The sequence below is a fragment of the Oryx dammah genome, unplaced genomic scaffold (genome assembly GCF_014754425.2).
Source record: "Oryx dammah isolate SB20612 unplaced genomic scaffold, SCBI_Odam_1.1 HiC_scaffold_27, whole genome shotgun sequence".
In the NCBI taxonomy this organism is placed as follows: domain Eukaryota; kingdom Metazoa; phylum Chordata; class Mammalia; order Artiodactyla; family Bovidae; genus Oryx; species Oryx dammah.
In genome coordinates, this window is record NW_024070211.1 from 69,405,188 (window position 1) to 69,419,249 (window position 14,062).

Consider the following 14,062-nt stretch of genomic DNA (forward strand, 5'->3'; position numbering starts at 1 on the left):
TACCCTTTTTTAGCTGATCTTACTATTCAAACTTGTGAAAAGTGAAAGTGTTAGTCGCTCAGTCATGTCTGATTCTTTACGATCCCATGGACTGTAGCCCATGAGGCTCCTCTGTCCATGGAATTCTCCAGGCAAGAATACTGGAGTGGGTTGCCATTCCCTTCTCCAAGGGATCTTCCTGACCCAGGGCTCAAACCGGCATTTCCTGCATTGCAAGTGGATTCTTTACCGTCTGAGTCACCATTCAAGCTTATATATGGCTTAAAGCTACATAAGACCACATAATTTGTAAATCTTACAACAAGGTGTTGTTTGAAGACTTGCTCCACATTTTGAATTATACTAATAACAGTAGTCTGAGCACCAATACCTTCATTTCACAAAGTTGAATGTGCCCCAGAATCACCTAGAAGGCTTAGAAAACCCAGATTTCTGGACCCTACACCTAGAACTTCTAGTCAGTAGGTCTGAAACAGGGATGGAAAAATAGCATTTCTTACAAATCACCAGGTGATCTTGATGCTCCAGGTCTGGGTCCATACTTTGTACATTTATTTTTTATTTCTGATGGAAAGAAATTTAATCAAAGGCCAAAAACCATCCAGAGCCTCCTTCTTTGTTCTCTTAAGCTTCTGATTTCACTGTATCCTTGGAGGTGAATACTGGGTCACTGTTTCAAATCCCCAAAGGTTCTTGGAGTTTTCAGGGGTGCATTTTTCCAATCATCATTTCATTTTTAGCAACAAACTACTAGCTGCTGCTTATGAACTATAAAATGGCTTATTCACACTATGAGTTTCCTTGGAGCTGTCATCTGAGTCTATTCAGTAAGCAGTGCTGCCACCTTCTGATTTTCAGTTGAAAACATACATTAAAAAGTTTTGCACTTTGAATGAATTCTATACTCAGCAAGTGTTTATTTCAGCAGTATTTTCTTCATGAATTCTTTTCCTCCCTTGGGTTCTTATTTCAAATGCCTCTTTTGTTTCCTGTTAGCACATTTCTATGCAAAACCTTTGTGCTGTAATTACAGCCCCTTCATATTTTATAAACTATATCCCACTGAAACTCCCCTCCCTTGATGGGTCTGGAATCACATGCCAAAGGAAAATACTGAAGATTACAAAATTTCTTGTAAATGGGTTTGTTTCTAAAAACTTTTTCAAAAAAGAACTCCAAATCCAGCATACAAAGTCTTTTTGTAAAACTTATTTTTTTAGAATCCTTTTGTTTTAGCTATTCATAGCCACCTAACAGAGACTGTGGCCCCAAATGCCTCCTCCCGTGTCTGATATTTTATAACCCAACTGTGCTGAATAAAAACTGGGAATGTATTTTCTTTCAGATAGAGTAATAACCTATTAGAGCTACTGGAAGTAAAGAAAACCTAATCTAATCCAATGCCACGATTTTAACCATCTATAGAAAGGTCAAATGCTAACCCAAGGTAATGCATATTTAGAGATAAGAGCACCTTAAAACACAGCCCACTTCTTTAGACTGGCCTAGAGGACAAGATTGAAAAGGCCATCTCTGGACCATTTTTGGTGAAAGATAATGGGACACGGTGACTGACCAAGCCTGGGTTATATGCCTATACCTGTGACCAAGTGTCAAGATGTCCTAACCAGGTGGGAGAAAAGCCATGTCTTAGAAATAGCTGAGGGCCAGGACAAAGTAGCTCTCTTGGGCTTCCTCATCAGCTCAGCAGATAAAGAATTTACTTGCAATGCAGGAGACATAGGAGATGAGGGTTTGATCCCTGGGTTGGAAAGATCTCCTGCAGGAGGAAATGGCAACCCACTCCAGGATTTGTGCCTGAAAAATTCCATGGACAGAGGAACCTGGTGGGCTACAGTCCATGGGGTTGTAAAGAGTCAGACACGACAAACCATGCACACACATGCCTGGGTGCACTAACTAAAAAAAGGCATCAGTGGGGCTCAGACTAGGTCTTGATTCAAAAGCCCTGGAGCTTTCAAAACTCTTCCACTGTCCAGGGTTAGGACTATAGGTACAGTATAAACACATGTCCTTGAAGGGAAAGTTCTGAGGTCTTGCTTCTTCTCCTCATGAATCTTCCAGTGGGATCAAGGGACCCTGATCTTCCTTCCCACCTGCCTCCTAAACTCACCGCTCCTTTATGTTAGTTTCCTGTTAGCCACTAAGTCTATCAAGAAACCACTGAGGGCTAAGCCTGCTCCCCATTGTGGTGTCAGACTTTTAAGAAGAGAGTGGAGAAGAGGGAAATGAGGAGACTGAAGATCAAGACTGACTCCTACTTATATAACTGACACTTCTCTATTAGCACAAACTAGTTCTTTGGTGATGGGCAAATTAAACTCCGTGTGTCAGTTTCACCATCGGAAACTGGACGTTAGACTTTGCTCTTAGCATTGGCTTGCTGATTAAATGAGGGTTTTAATCTTTTGAAATTAGAGGTTTTGTTTTCTTTGGATATATGCCCAGGAGTGAAACTGTTAAATCATATGATAGTTATATTTTTGGTTTATTGAAGAACCCCCATACCATATTCCATAGTGGCTGCATCAATTTACTTTTCCAACAAGAGTATACAAATATTATCTTTTCTCTATATCTTTGCCAACATTTATTATTTGTTGACTTTTGATAACCATTTTGATAGGTGTGAGGTGTCTCATTGTGGCTTTGATTTGCATTTCTATGATGAATGGATGAAGAAAGAGTATATATACACATGTACACCTACATACATATACAATGGAATATTACTCAGCTGTAAAAAATGTGAAATTCTGCCATTTGTAACAACATGAATGGACCTAGAAGTTATCATACTTATGAAAATAAGTCAAACAGAGCAAAAAAAATTCTACATGTTATCATTTATATGTGGAATCTAAAAACTAAAACAAATGAATATAGTACAGACTCAGATATAGAAACCAGACTAGTTGTTACCAGTGGTAAGAATGAAGAGAGTTGATGAAAAATAAAAGTAGTTATATAAACTATTATATCTAAAATAAATAAGCTATAGGAATATACTGTACAGCAAAGGGAATATAGCCAGTATTTTATTATAACCTTAGATGAATTATAATACATAAAATATTGAATCATTATGTTGTATACTTGAAACTAATATAATATTGTGAATCATCTGTACTTCAGTCAAACAAAGTACACCTAAAAATTTGAAATACCAAAAAAAAAAAAAAGAAAGAAAGAAAACATAGATGAGTGTTTTTACTTGAAGTGCTGGCCACAGTGATAGACAGATAATAGATGATACTTAGCAATTCTTACTGAAATTATTTTTTATTAGCATTATCACTTCAAAAAATCAGGTGCTCAGAGTCTGACATTCTATCTGCAGTATCATCTTACAGCTACGTCTGCCCCCTACCTGTAGGAGGACTCTACTACAGAAGCCCTGAAAAATTTGGACTAAAAAAGTTGATAGAATTTGTGCAACCATCAGGAAATAATGCCCTGGTTTTCCTAACAGTGAATATTTGATTGAAATTCTCCATTAGGAAAAATACTTTAAAAAATGACCCATGTCCATTTGCAAAGCCAACTATGGCCAGTGGTTTGGGCACCATGTTGGCATAGGAACATGTTTGCCCCTTAATTTATCCCAGAGCTCCTTTTAATTTTATCTTTTAAAAACAACCTGCTGGATCATACATGACATCTAATCCAGCCTTATTAAATAGAAACTAAATGAGCATTCGAGAAATTTAATTGAAAGTGATATTCAGAATGTTAATAAGCCCCTGGCCAGGAGGGAGATTGATGTTCCGAGCTATAAACACAGCCCAGAGGAAGAGTCCCTGAAGACCTTGTCACTAGAGGTAGGCTAAGCTTCTATTTGCTGATACTACTGGCCTTGAAGGCTGGTTTCTACCAGCAATCCTAGCCATCCACCTGTTTCCCAGATTCCAGTGTAATCAGTCTTCCCTAGAGAGGATCCTGCCTACCAGCTCTGTAGCAAAGCAAGAACCCGATCAAAAGCTCACTGTTGCTATTAGGAATGAAAAACAGTTTCTCTCAGTGAGCAAATAAAAAGGATGATGCTGGGAAAATGGGGGTTCATGCACTTGAATCCCTTCCTCTTCCTCTAGGCTTTCTAGCCAAGAACATCACATATGTCCTCTGCAATAAGAAAAGAATGTCTTTCTGAAAACACACGTAAAGTTAGACTACACATTATTCAAATGATAATTCTATATGCTAAAAAGAGGGTTTTCATTTCCAGAGCTTATGACATTAGAGGATACTAACCATACTTTGTTCTTTGAGCACATTTTTACATGAACTATTTCTATACGAGCATACTCCTGAATTTTTCTTTTCATAATTCAAAACACAGGTGATCTGCTTGCATCTAAAGAGTGCGTGCATGCTCAGTCACTTCAGTAGTGTCTGACTCTTTGCGACCCTATAGACTGTAGCCTACAAGGCTCTTCTGTCCGTGGGATCCTGCAGGCAAGAATACTGGAGTGGGTTGCCATGCTATCCTCCAGGGGATCTTACCAACCCAGGGATCAAACCCTTATCTCCTCATTACAGGGGAATTCTTTACCACTGAGCCATCAGGGAAGACCCAAAGTGTGTCCAGTTGTGGCTAAAATATGACTATTTAAAAAAATTTTATTGACATTTAGTTGATTTACAATTGTGTTAATTTCTGCTGTGCTGCACAGTAGAGTGACTCAGTTATATATATATATAAGAATATATATATTATTCTTTTTCATATTCTTTTCCATTCTAGTTTATCACAAGATATTTAATAAGCTTCCTGTGTGATTCAGTAGGACCTTGCTCTTTATCAATCTTATACATAATAGCTTGCATCTGCTAATCCCAAACTTCCAGTCCATCCCTACCCCACCCCCAACCATGGCAACCACAAGTCTGTTATCTAGATCTATGAGTCTATTTCTGTTTCATAGATATGTTCATTTGTGTTATATTTCAGATTCCACAGATAACTGATATTACAGGGTATTTGTCTTTCTCTTTCTGACTTTCTTTACTTAATATCATAATCTCTAGGTCCATCCATGTTGCTGCAAATTACATTATTTCATTCTTTTTAATGGCTAAGTAATATTCCATTATATATATATATATATATATATATATATGCTGCTAAGTCACTTCAGTCGTGTCCGACTCTGTGCGACCCAATAGACAGCAGCCCACCAGGCTCCACCTTCCCTGGGATTCTCCAGGCAAGAACACTGGAGTGGGTTGCCATTTCCTTCTCCAACGCATGAAAGTAAAAAGTGAAAGTGAAGTCGCTCAGTCGTATCTGACTCTTGGCGACCCCATGGACTGCAGCCCACCAGGCTCCTCTGTCCATGGGATTTGCCAGGCAAGAGTACTGGAGTGGGGTGCCATTGTCTTCTCTGATATATATATATATATACACACTCACATATATACCACATCTTCTTTCTCCATTCATCTGTCAACAGACTTTTAATTTGTTTCCATGTCTTGGCTATTGAAAACAGTACAAAGCATTGCCATTCAGAGGCATAATGATTTCCATTGTTGTTTCTGAAACAAAAATGTCTCACTATACTCATTTTCCATTTGTCTATAATTGAAATTAAAAATAGTTCAGAGACAAAAATAAAGCAAAGTAAAATTTTCCTGTAGTTGAGGTAACAAATATTTTCATATAGACAAAATTAGAGATAATAATGAAATACAACTGCTGATTGGAAAGCAGTGCCACCAGGTCAAACTTAAGATGTTTATTTACCACTGACTTTTAGAAACCTGCATTTGGCCTGCAAAGGAGGCGTTGAAAATATCATCCAAAATACATGAAAGTGTGAATCTTATAAAAAGTTGAAGAACTGAGTATTAAAAAGCACAAACCACTCTCTCATGCTTATTGCCTTGGGGGCCTGAATATTGATTTAAGAAATTTTTGGCTCTTCTGAACCACTTGGCTGGTTAGCTTAGCTTTTCCCTAATGAACTGTATTCTATAGAATTTTTCTGAAACCACGTTTATTTAATTATACACTGGATGTCCTAAAAGATAAAAAGACTATCTTCTTATTTGTCATGTTGGTTTACACATAGTAGTTATGAGCACATACTCTGGAGAATGACTGACTTCAGATAAAATCTCTTCTCCAGCCTTTACTAGCCAAACAAACAAACCTTGAAAGTAGTTTGTTCTTCTTTAAAAGATAGATCATATATACCCCAGAATATATTAAAGGATAAATTAAGTAACACACATCAAAACATCTAGTGCAGTATACTGCACTGATAGCTGAGCATATGGTAATGCTCAGGTAATGTCAGCCATCTTTACTATCTTCATCATCATCCTATCACCCTATCATCAAAAGCTTTAGAAGTCATGGAGATGAGCTCAGACTCTCTTCTATTGAAGATGTAGAACTATTGAAAGAGCAGTGGCATCACTAGATGTGGTCTTTGAATCCTGGAAACTGTGTGGAAGGATCTAAAGGGGTGGGAGGGTGGAGGCTGGTGATGATGGGAGACACGGAGATCACATAGGAGACCATTCTTCTAGTTTGAGCAGGAGAGAGCCTGATGTAAAACAGAAGCTGTGAGGATGGAAAGGAGTGGGAAATGGATACAAGAAAGATTCAAAATGAAAATTGGAAGGACTTAGGGCAAGTCTGAACGTGGACAAATGAGGGTGATTGGGGAGTTAGAGATAGCTTGGCTTTCCAACTTACGTGACTTGGTAGAAAGTAGAGCCATGTATCAACACATGTAGAGAGTACATCCTGTATTTCTCATGCTCTATGGCTGTGATCCCCTAACACTGTCTAGATTCATCACTTTTGTTGACCTATCCTTCTATATGGATATTCAGAGGGAGAATTGTCTATGGGCTAAAGTCTGTTGATTCTAGTATGCAAATAACTACCATTATTGCTGTGAGAAGTGTAGTCATTAGCAATTCATTTATTTGGACATGACATATTAAGTCATTAACTAATGCCTACTGTAAATGTGCCTGTAGTTCTCTTCCTGAGGCTTTGTAAATTTCTATTTGGAAAAGATGGAGAAATGAACAAATGAAAAAGCAGTCAAAAGAAAGGCATGGTGAGATCAAAGGGGGAGGAGTGGTGAGATCAGGTCCCGCTTCTCAACTAGGATCAATAAGACACAGTCATTGCTCCACAAGCCTTCAACCATGACCACCATTAAATAGGAAAGTAGATTATGTGCTTCAATCCTCTGGGCCACCTTACTCTGAGCTGATGACTCTTTATTTTTTTCACTTTATATTTTGGAAACAGCAGGGTTGAATGGAACCAAAAGTTCACCGAATTGATGACAGAAGCCTTGTCTAGCCTTGGTCCAAAAACAAATAAGTCAATGCAGCTTGTTTTTGGTGCTGGAAAGTGAAGATGTTAGTTTGTCAGTCATGCCAACTCTTTGCGACTCCATGGACTGTAGCTCACCAGGCTCCTCTGTCTATGGAATTCTCCAGGCAAGAATACAGGAGTGGGTACCCATTCCCTTCTCCAGGGAATATTCCTGACCCAAGGATCGAACTTGGGTGTCCTGCATCATAGGCAAATTATTTACTATCTGAGCCACCAGGGAAGCCCCATCTCTTCAAATATCACCATTCCCTTCCTTAAACCTATTTCTTAACTCCTTATCTCCAGGCCTCCAGCGAGGCCCGATAATACCCCCAAAGGTGCCAGCTGATAAGATTAAACATGTGCCAGGAACTTGAATTTTAAAAAGTTCTCTTGAAAATGAGAAAACTTGAAAGGTTCAAAGGAATTCTAAGCTTTGAAGTAAGAATGTTGTCTTGTGGATCTTGCAGATTTGATGGTGAGAAACCCTGCCCACGTGGTATGGGAAGCTGCCTAACATTAAAATTAGTGTAAAGAACTAGGGGATATCTTTGCCAGGAAGACTTGCTGATTTTCCACTTGTGTCCCACAAACATTGATACAAAACACACCCACCCCTGATTTAATCACCCATTGTCTGAGTTTGACTAACAAACATTTCTTATCTCCAGTGTGGCATATATCATACTGGCCTGAAACTGATTGTTTAATTTTCTTCCTCATCTGATGTGCATTCACTCTCTGGGTACCTTCTAGTCAACATGACACAGTTCTAGAAAAAAGAAGGCCTTCATGGTAGGCATTGTCTACTTACTCGATTGTTTTAAAACCTGGATTTTCCTTTTTGTTAGGATACTAACTAGTTAAATAATCAAAAAGTTTCCAGCCTCCGCAAGGCCTGTGTTTAAAATGGGGTGATATTCTTTCCATCACGCAGATCCTGAGTTCTCCTCTCCTTAAAATGCAATTGAGAAGCATCTGTAAATATCATCTTGCCAATGTAAGAATTTTAAATTATTACTCTTGTTAAAAATGCTGCAGTACTAATCCAGAGCAATATATCCTTCAGGCTGCTCCTCTCCATGTTCAGAGTCTTTAGGATATCCTCCTTCTACAATTCTATCTAGGCCTTTCTCTTGGTGAAGTACCATTTATAGTATTACCTTAGCTCCCTTGTGTAAGAGAAATGAGAGAAACAGCGTTTGTAGTTATTGATACCTCAGGCTTCCCAGATAGCTCTGTGGGTAAGGAATCTGCCTACCAGTGTAGGAGATACAGGAGGGATCCTCTGGAGGTGGGCATAGCAACCCACTCCAGTATTCCTGCCTGGAGAATCCCATGGACAGAGAAGCCTGACAGGCTACAGTCCATGGGCTACAGAGTCAGACATGACTGAAGCAACTGAGCACACATGTGCACATGGAACCATGCGCTATTCTTTGCGCTTTGCATAAGCTGTCTTATTTTACTTTCTCAGCTATACTGTGAAGTATTTGCTATTAACCCATTTTTCCGAGGAGAGAGCTGAGGTTTAGAGAAATTACGTAACTTGCCAAAAGCCACCCAGGTAAGTAGTGACAGATTCCAAAATGGAGCTTTAACTTGTTCTAGATTCAGATCATTAGATATTCTCTCCATCCCACTCTTGTTTTCTAAACTGAGAGTTACTGGATTTCCAAGGTGATATTTTGTTCTTTAGTCTGTCTCTGGGATTATCAGGTGCTATTGAGTGGGAAGGAATTAGTAAGTCCTTCCCTATCAAGACCAAATTTGCTCATTGTAATATAAGCCTGCTTCTGTAAGTCCAGGCAATGCCTGTCTTAGGCACCTCTGGGCAAGGTTTACCAGTAGAACCAGAGTCCTAGCCAAGGACACCAGAGGCAAGATTCACACTGGGTGATAGAGAAAAACAGGTTAAGAAGAGCCATATTGAAACTGGCAGATTTGTTCAGTCAGTTACAGTCCTCTGCATTCTCACAACTGTGCTTTCAAATACTGGCAAAACAAGGGGAGACCAAGTCCATTCAAATATCTCCAACTGAAAAGGATACAAACTTGCACATACCCAAATTAAAAATTAAAACTGACATCATTCCAAATGCCTAATTCAGAAACAGCAAGATCTGGTTTGGAAGCTGTCAGCTTTGACATCAACATCTTTTGTTTATAAGAATGTATTAGGAAGGCCCTTGTTCCTTTTCAGAGCATCTTCTCAGTGAATACGGAAGATAAATAGGGCAGGCATCAGAGAAGAATTATGGAATGAACATATGCCCATTGGAGGCAATCTAGTCTAACTTTTAATATATGCATGAAGAAATCAGAGTACAAGGAAAAAGAGGAACAACTTCACCTAGGACACTGCAAACTATCACAGCTGAATAGGATGGTTTGTGCTGTGTAACATATAACCCCAACAGTGGGTTTAGCCTTTAAAAGTAGTCCTTGCTTAAACAATTCTGCTGCAATTTGGGCAGCTTGCCAGGGCAGTTCTTTGTCATGGCATGATTTTCTTCTAACACATGACTTTATAGACTTCTGCAGTTTTCCATTTTGTGGCTTCCTCATCCCCACATGTGCCTTTTGGAATCTCTGTGACAGATAAAGAGAGCTGTTTGTCAGGACTAGCTATGACCCTTGCTCAGAAAAGATGTGTAAATTGGTTGGAACTAATAATATGGTATTGAGCAAAGGTCTCTAAAATGAAATACTTAATATATCCAAAAAGTAGAGGAGAATCAGATGTAGCTAGACAACAATAATCTCTACCAAATGAGTGCAAAATTCACACTTTCTGATGGTTTCTGTCTATTAGCACATGACTCTGGGCACAATTTGTAATGGATGCTGGAAACTGGAGAAGACTAATTGGAAATTTCAGAAAACTCTAATGTTACCTCAATCCTAAACTATTTTTTAAAAGTTAATTTTAGGGAAATAACTTCTTTGATTTAATCTAATTTCTTTGAGACAGAATAAACTACTTTAAAGAATTACTGAGTTTGTAGGGGATGTCATATTTGTATCTCCTTTTTAGTCCTTACAACAGGCTATTGGAATTGGTATTACCCCAGATTGAGATAGCAATGCTTTTGATTGCAAATTTCAGGAAATTAATAAATTACTTCAAATTAAAACAAACAACTAAAACGAGAAAACAAATTGAAGCGATTCAGAGTTCACACAGGAAACTTAGATAGGAAATTTCATCAGGAAAATAAACTTCAAACAAAGTAGAATTGGGACTTATTCAGAATTCATAGCTGCTCAAGGGCTTCCCGGTATCCCATGAGCAACTTTCTGCTTCTCTAAAGTAGCCTCTGCGTTTTTCCAGTCTCTCTCCATATGCCTGTTCTTCATGCCCTACAATTGACCAAATTTCTCTGCTTTTAGTTTCTGAATGTTTTATCATATGTAGCTCAAAATCATTCACCAATCCTCTCTGCATTTCAGCAACCCTCAGTTATGGCCATTCCTCTTGCTACTAACCGATCTTATCTCTTACCACCCTCATTGAAAATTTCAAAATACCATATAGCTGGTATTATTCTTATGAACTAGGTCATGCAAGTCCTATGTCATAGGCTTACCTGTGGGTCTGCTTCCTGATTGGATGAGGTCTTCACGTATATATACACCTATTCACCTGTGCCCTGGTTAAAGACACTGGAGAAGCAGTGAATATGGACAGTATGAGTTAGCAGGAGCAAGGACAGGAGAGTCTAATGCAGTAAAGGAGCAAGCAGGCATATTAACGAATATGCCTAATCTTGTGCAAGGCCATTACTATGGTCTGAATATTCATGCCTCCTGCCAAAAGTCATGTGCTGAACGGCTACTCTTCAAAAGTGATGGTAAGAATAAGTAGGGCCTTTAGGAGGTTCCTAGGTCATAAGGGAGGAGCCCTCTTGAATGAGATTAGTGATCTAAAAAAGATTCTACAGAACTCCCTAGCCCCTTCCACCATATGAAGATGCAATAAGTCTGTGACCAGGAAGAGAGTCCTCACCTGATCATGCCGGCACCTTGATTTCAGATTTTCAGCCTCCCAAACTGTGAGGCTGTTACTTATAAGCCACTCAGACTGTGGTATTTTCTTATAGCAGCCCAAACTTACTAAGCATCATGATGCTAGTAAATGTTAATGTGAGATTTAAATGCAAAATTGCCTGACATTGCAGTATCAAGCTGAATGAGGAAACATGTATAGAAGCAATAGCTAGGATGGAATTTTGTTGTCTCTTTCATCATTACCTTTCCTTCTGTAATACTCAACCCAAACCAGTAATAAGTCTAAACAGACACTTTGCAAAAGTAAAGTGTTTGGCTAAAGCTGAATAAAGTAGGTCTGTATAGTCAAAGCTATGACTTTTCCAGTAGTCATGTACAGATGTGAGAGTTGGACCATAAGGAAGGTTGAGTGCCAAAGCATGGATGCTTTTGAATTGTGGTCCTGAAAAAGACTCTAAGAGTCCCTTGGACATCAAGGAGATCAAATCAGTCAATCCTAAAGGAAATAAACCCTGATTATTCATTGGAAGGACTGATGCTGAAGCTGAAGCTCCAATACTTTGGCCACCTGATGTGAAGAGCCAATTCACTGGAAAAGATCCTGATGCTGGGAAAGACTGAGGGCAGAAGAAGAAGGGGACAACAGAAGATGAAGTGGTTGGTTGGCATTACTGACTCAGTGGACATGAGTTTGGGCAAACTTTGGGAGATGGTGAAGGACAGGGAGGTCTTACATGCTGTAGTCCATGGGGTCGCAAAGAGTCCGACATGCCTTATTTAGAGGGCATGAATGAACCATATGCTGGAGTAGTTAGAATGACTGGATGAAAATAATAAATCAGCAGTTCTCAGACTGGAATTCTTAATTTGGTCTCTAGGGGACACATTAGCCAGGTTGAGTCTGGTCACATGGGAACGTGACCTAATTTCAGTGCAAGATTTCATTTTATACGCTTTATTTCAAAATTTGAGAATGTGTGTCACTACCAACACTGATGCCTAACCTTCTCACAAAATCCTAGGTGACATTACACAGAACACTTAAGCTCTTTACACTTCAGTTTCCACAACAGTAAAATAAGAGGAGTTATAGTAAATTACCTCCCAGGATCCTCAGAGCTATAAAATTCTATGACTGGCTCACCTTACACATTCAGTATGCAAATGTCTACATTTACTGATTACAACCTGAGGCAAGATCATTTTCCTCAATATTCATTTTAAATAGCATCCAAGAATCCTGGAAGAGATTTTAACTGAACTCCAGCCCCATCCAGTAAAAGTTTCTGTGATGATGAAACTCTTATCTTGTCTAATACAGCAGCTTCTAGCCACACAGGCTAATTGCACACTTCAAATGCTGCTAGTGCAGCAGAGGAACTGAAATTTTACTTTCATTTAATTTAAATGTACAGTTCCACCTGACTAGTGGCTACCATGTTGAACACTGAAGGAATGCAGATGTACATAATGTGAAAAACAAAAGGAAAATCAAGAGGTAGTGATACTATTTTGATGCAAGCTTAAAATCCCATGGATAGAAGGGCCTGGCAGGCTACAGTTCATGGGGCTGCAAAGGGTGGAACATGACTGAGTGAGTAACATTTCCACTTTCACTTTAATATGTGAAAACCGCTGACTTTCATTTTCCTGTGGAATTGTGGGCTCCTTTTTAATTTTATTATTTGTTTTAAATTTTTTATTGGAGTATAATTGATCCACAGTGTTTTGTACTTTCTGCTGTACAACATAGTGAATCAGTTATTTGTATACATATACCCCCTCTTTTTTAAGATTTGTTTCCTACTGATGCTGAAGCTGAGCTCCAATACTGGCCACCTGATGCGAAGAGCCAACTCACCGGAAAAGACCCTGATGCTGGGAAAGACTGGGGGCAAAAGGAGAAGGGAGCGACAGAGGATGAGATGGTTGGATGGCATCACTGACTCAATGGACATGAGTTTGAGTAACTTCAGGAAATAGCAAAGGATAAGGAAGACTGGCATGCTGCAGTTCATGGGGTTGGAAAGAATCAGACATGACTCAGTGACTGAACAGTGTAAGTCTTTATATTATATTATATTGTTTGTATTGTATATATCCAACTCTTTTGCAATCCTGTGAGCTGCAGCCCACAAGGCTCCTCTGTCCATGGAATTCTCCTGGCAAGAATACTGGAGTGGGTAACCATATCCTTCTCCAGGGGATCTTCCCAACCCAGGGATCAAACCTGTGTCTCCCTCATTACGGGCAGATTCTTCACCTTTCGAGCCACCAAGGAAGTAAAGAGCAGAGGACACTATAAGTCATTACAAAGTACCAAATAGTTTCCTGTGCTATACATAAGTCTTTATTATTTATCTATCTTATATATAGTAGTGTGTGTATGTCAGTCCTAATCTTTCAATTTATCCCTCTCTCCTCCCTTTCCCCTCTGGTATATATAGGTGTGTTTCCTACATCTGTGACTCTGTTTCTGTGCTCTAAATAAGTTCATTGTACCATTTTTTAGATTCTGCCTATAAGTGGTATCATATGATGTTTGTCTTTGTCTGATGTGCTTCACTCAGTATGACAATCTCTAAATCCATCCATATTTCTATAAAGATTTAGCTCTGAATTTTTAGTTCCATTTTTTTTGTCATAAATCACTATTTTCTTTAATTCTAAATTTCCAGTTAATGT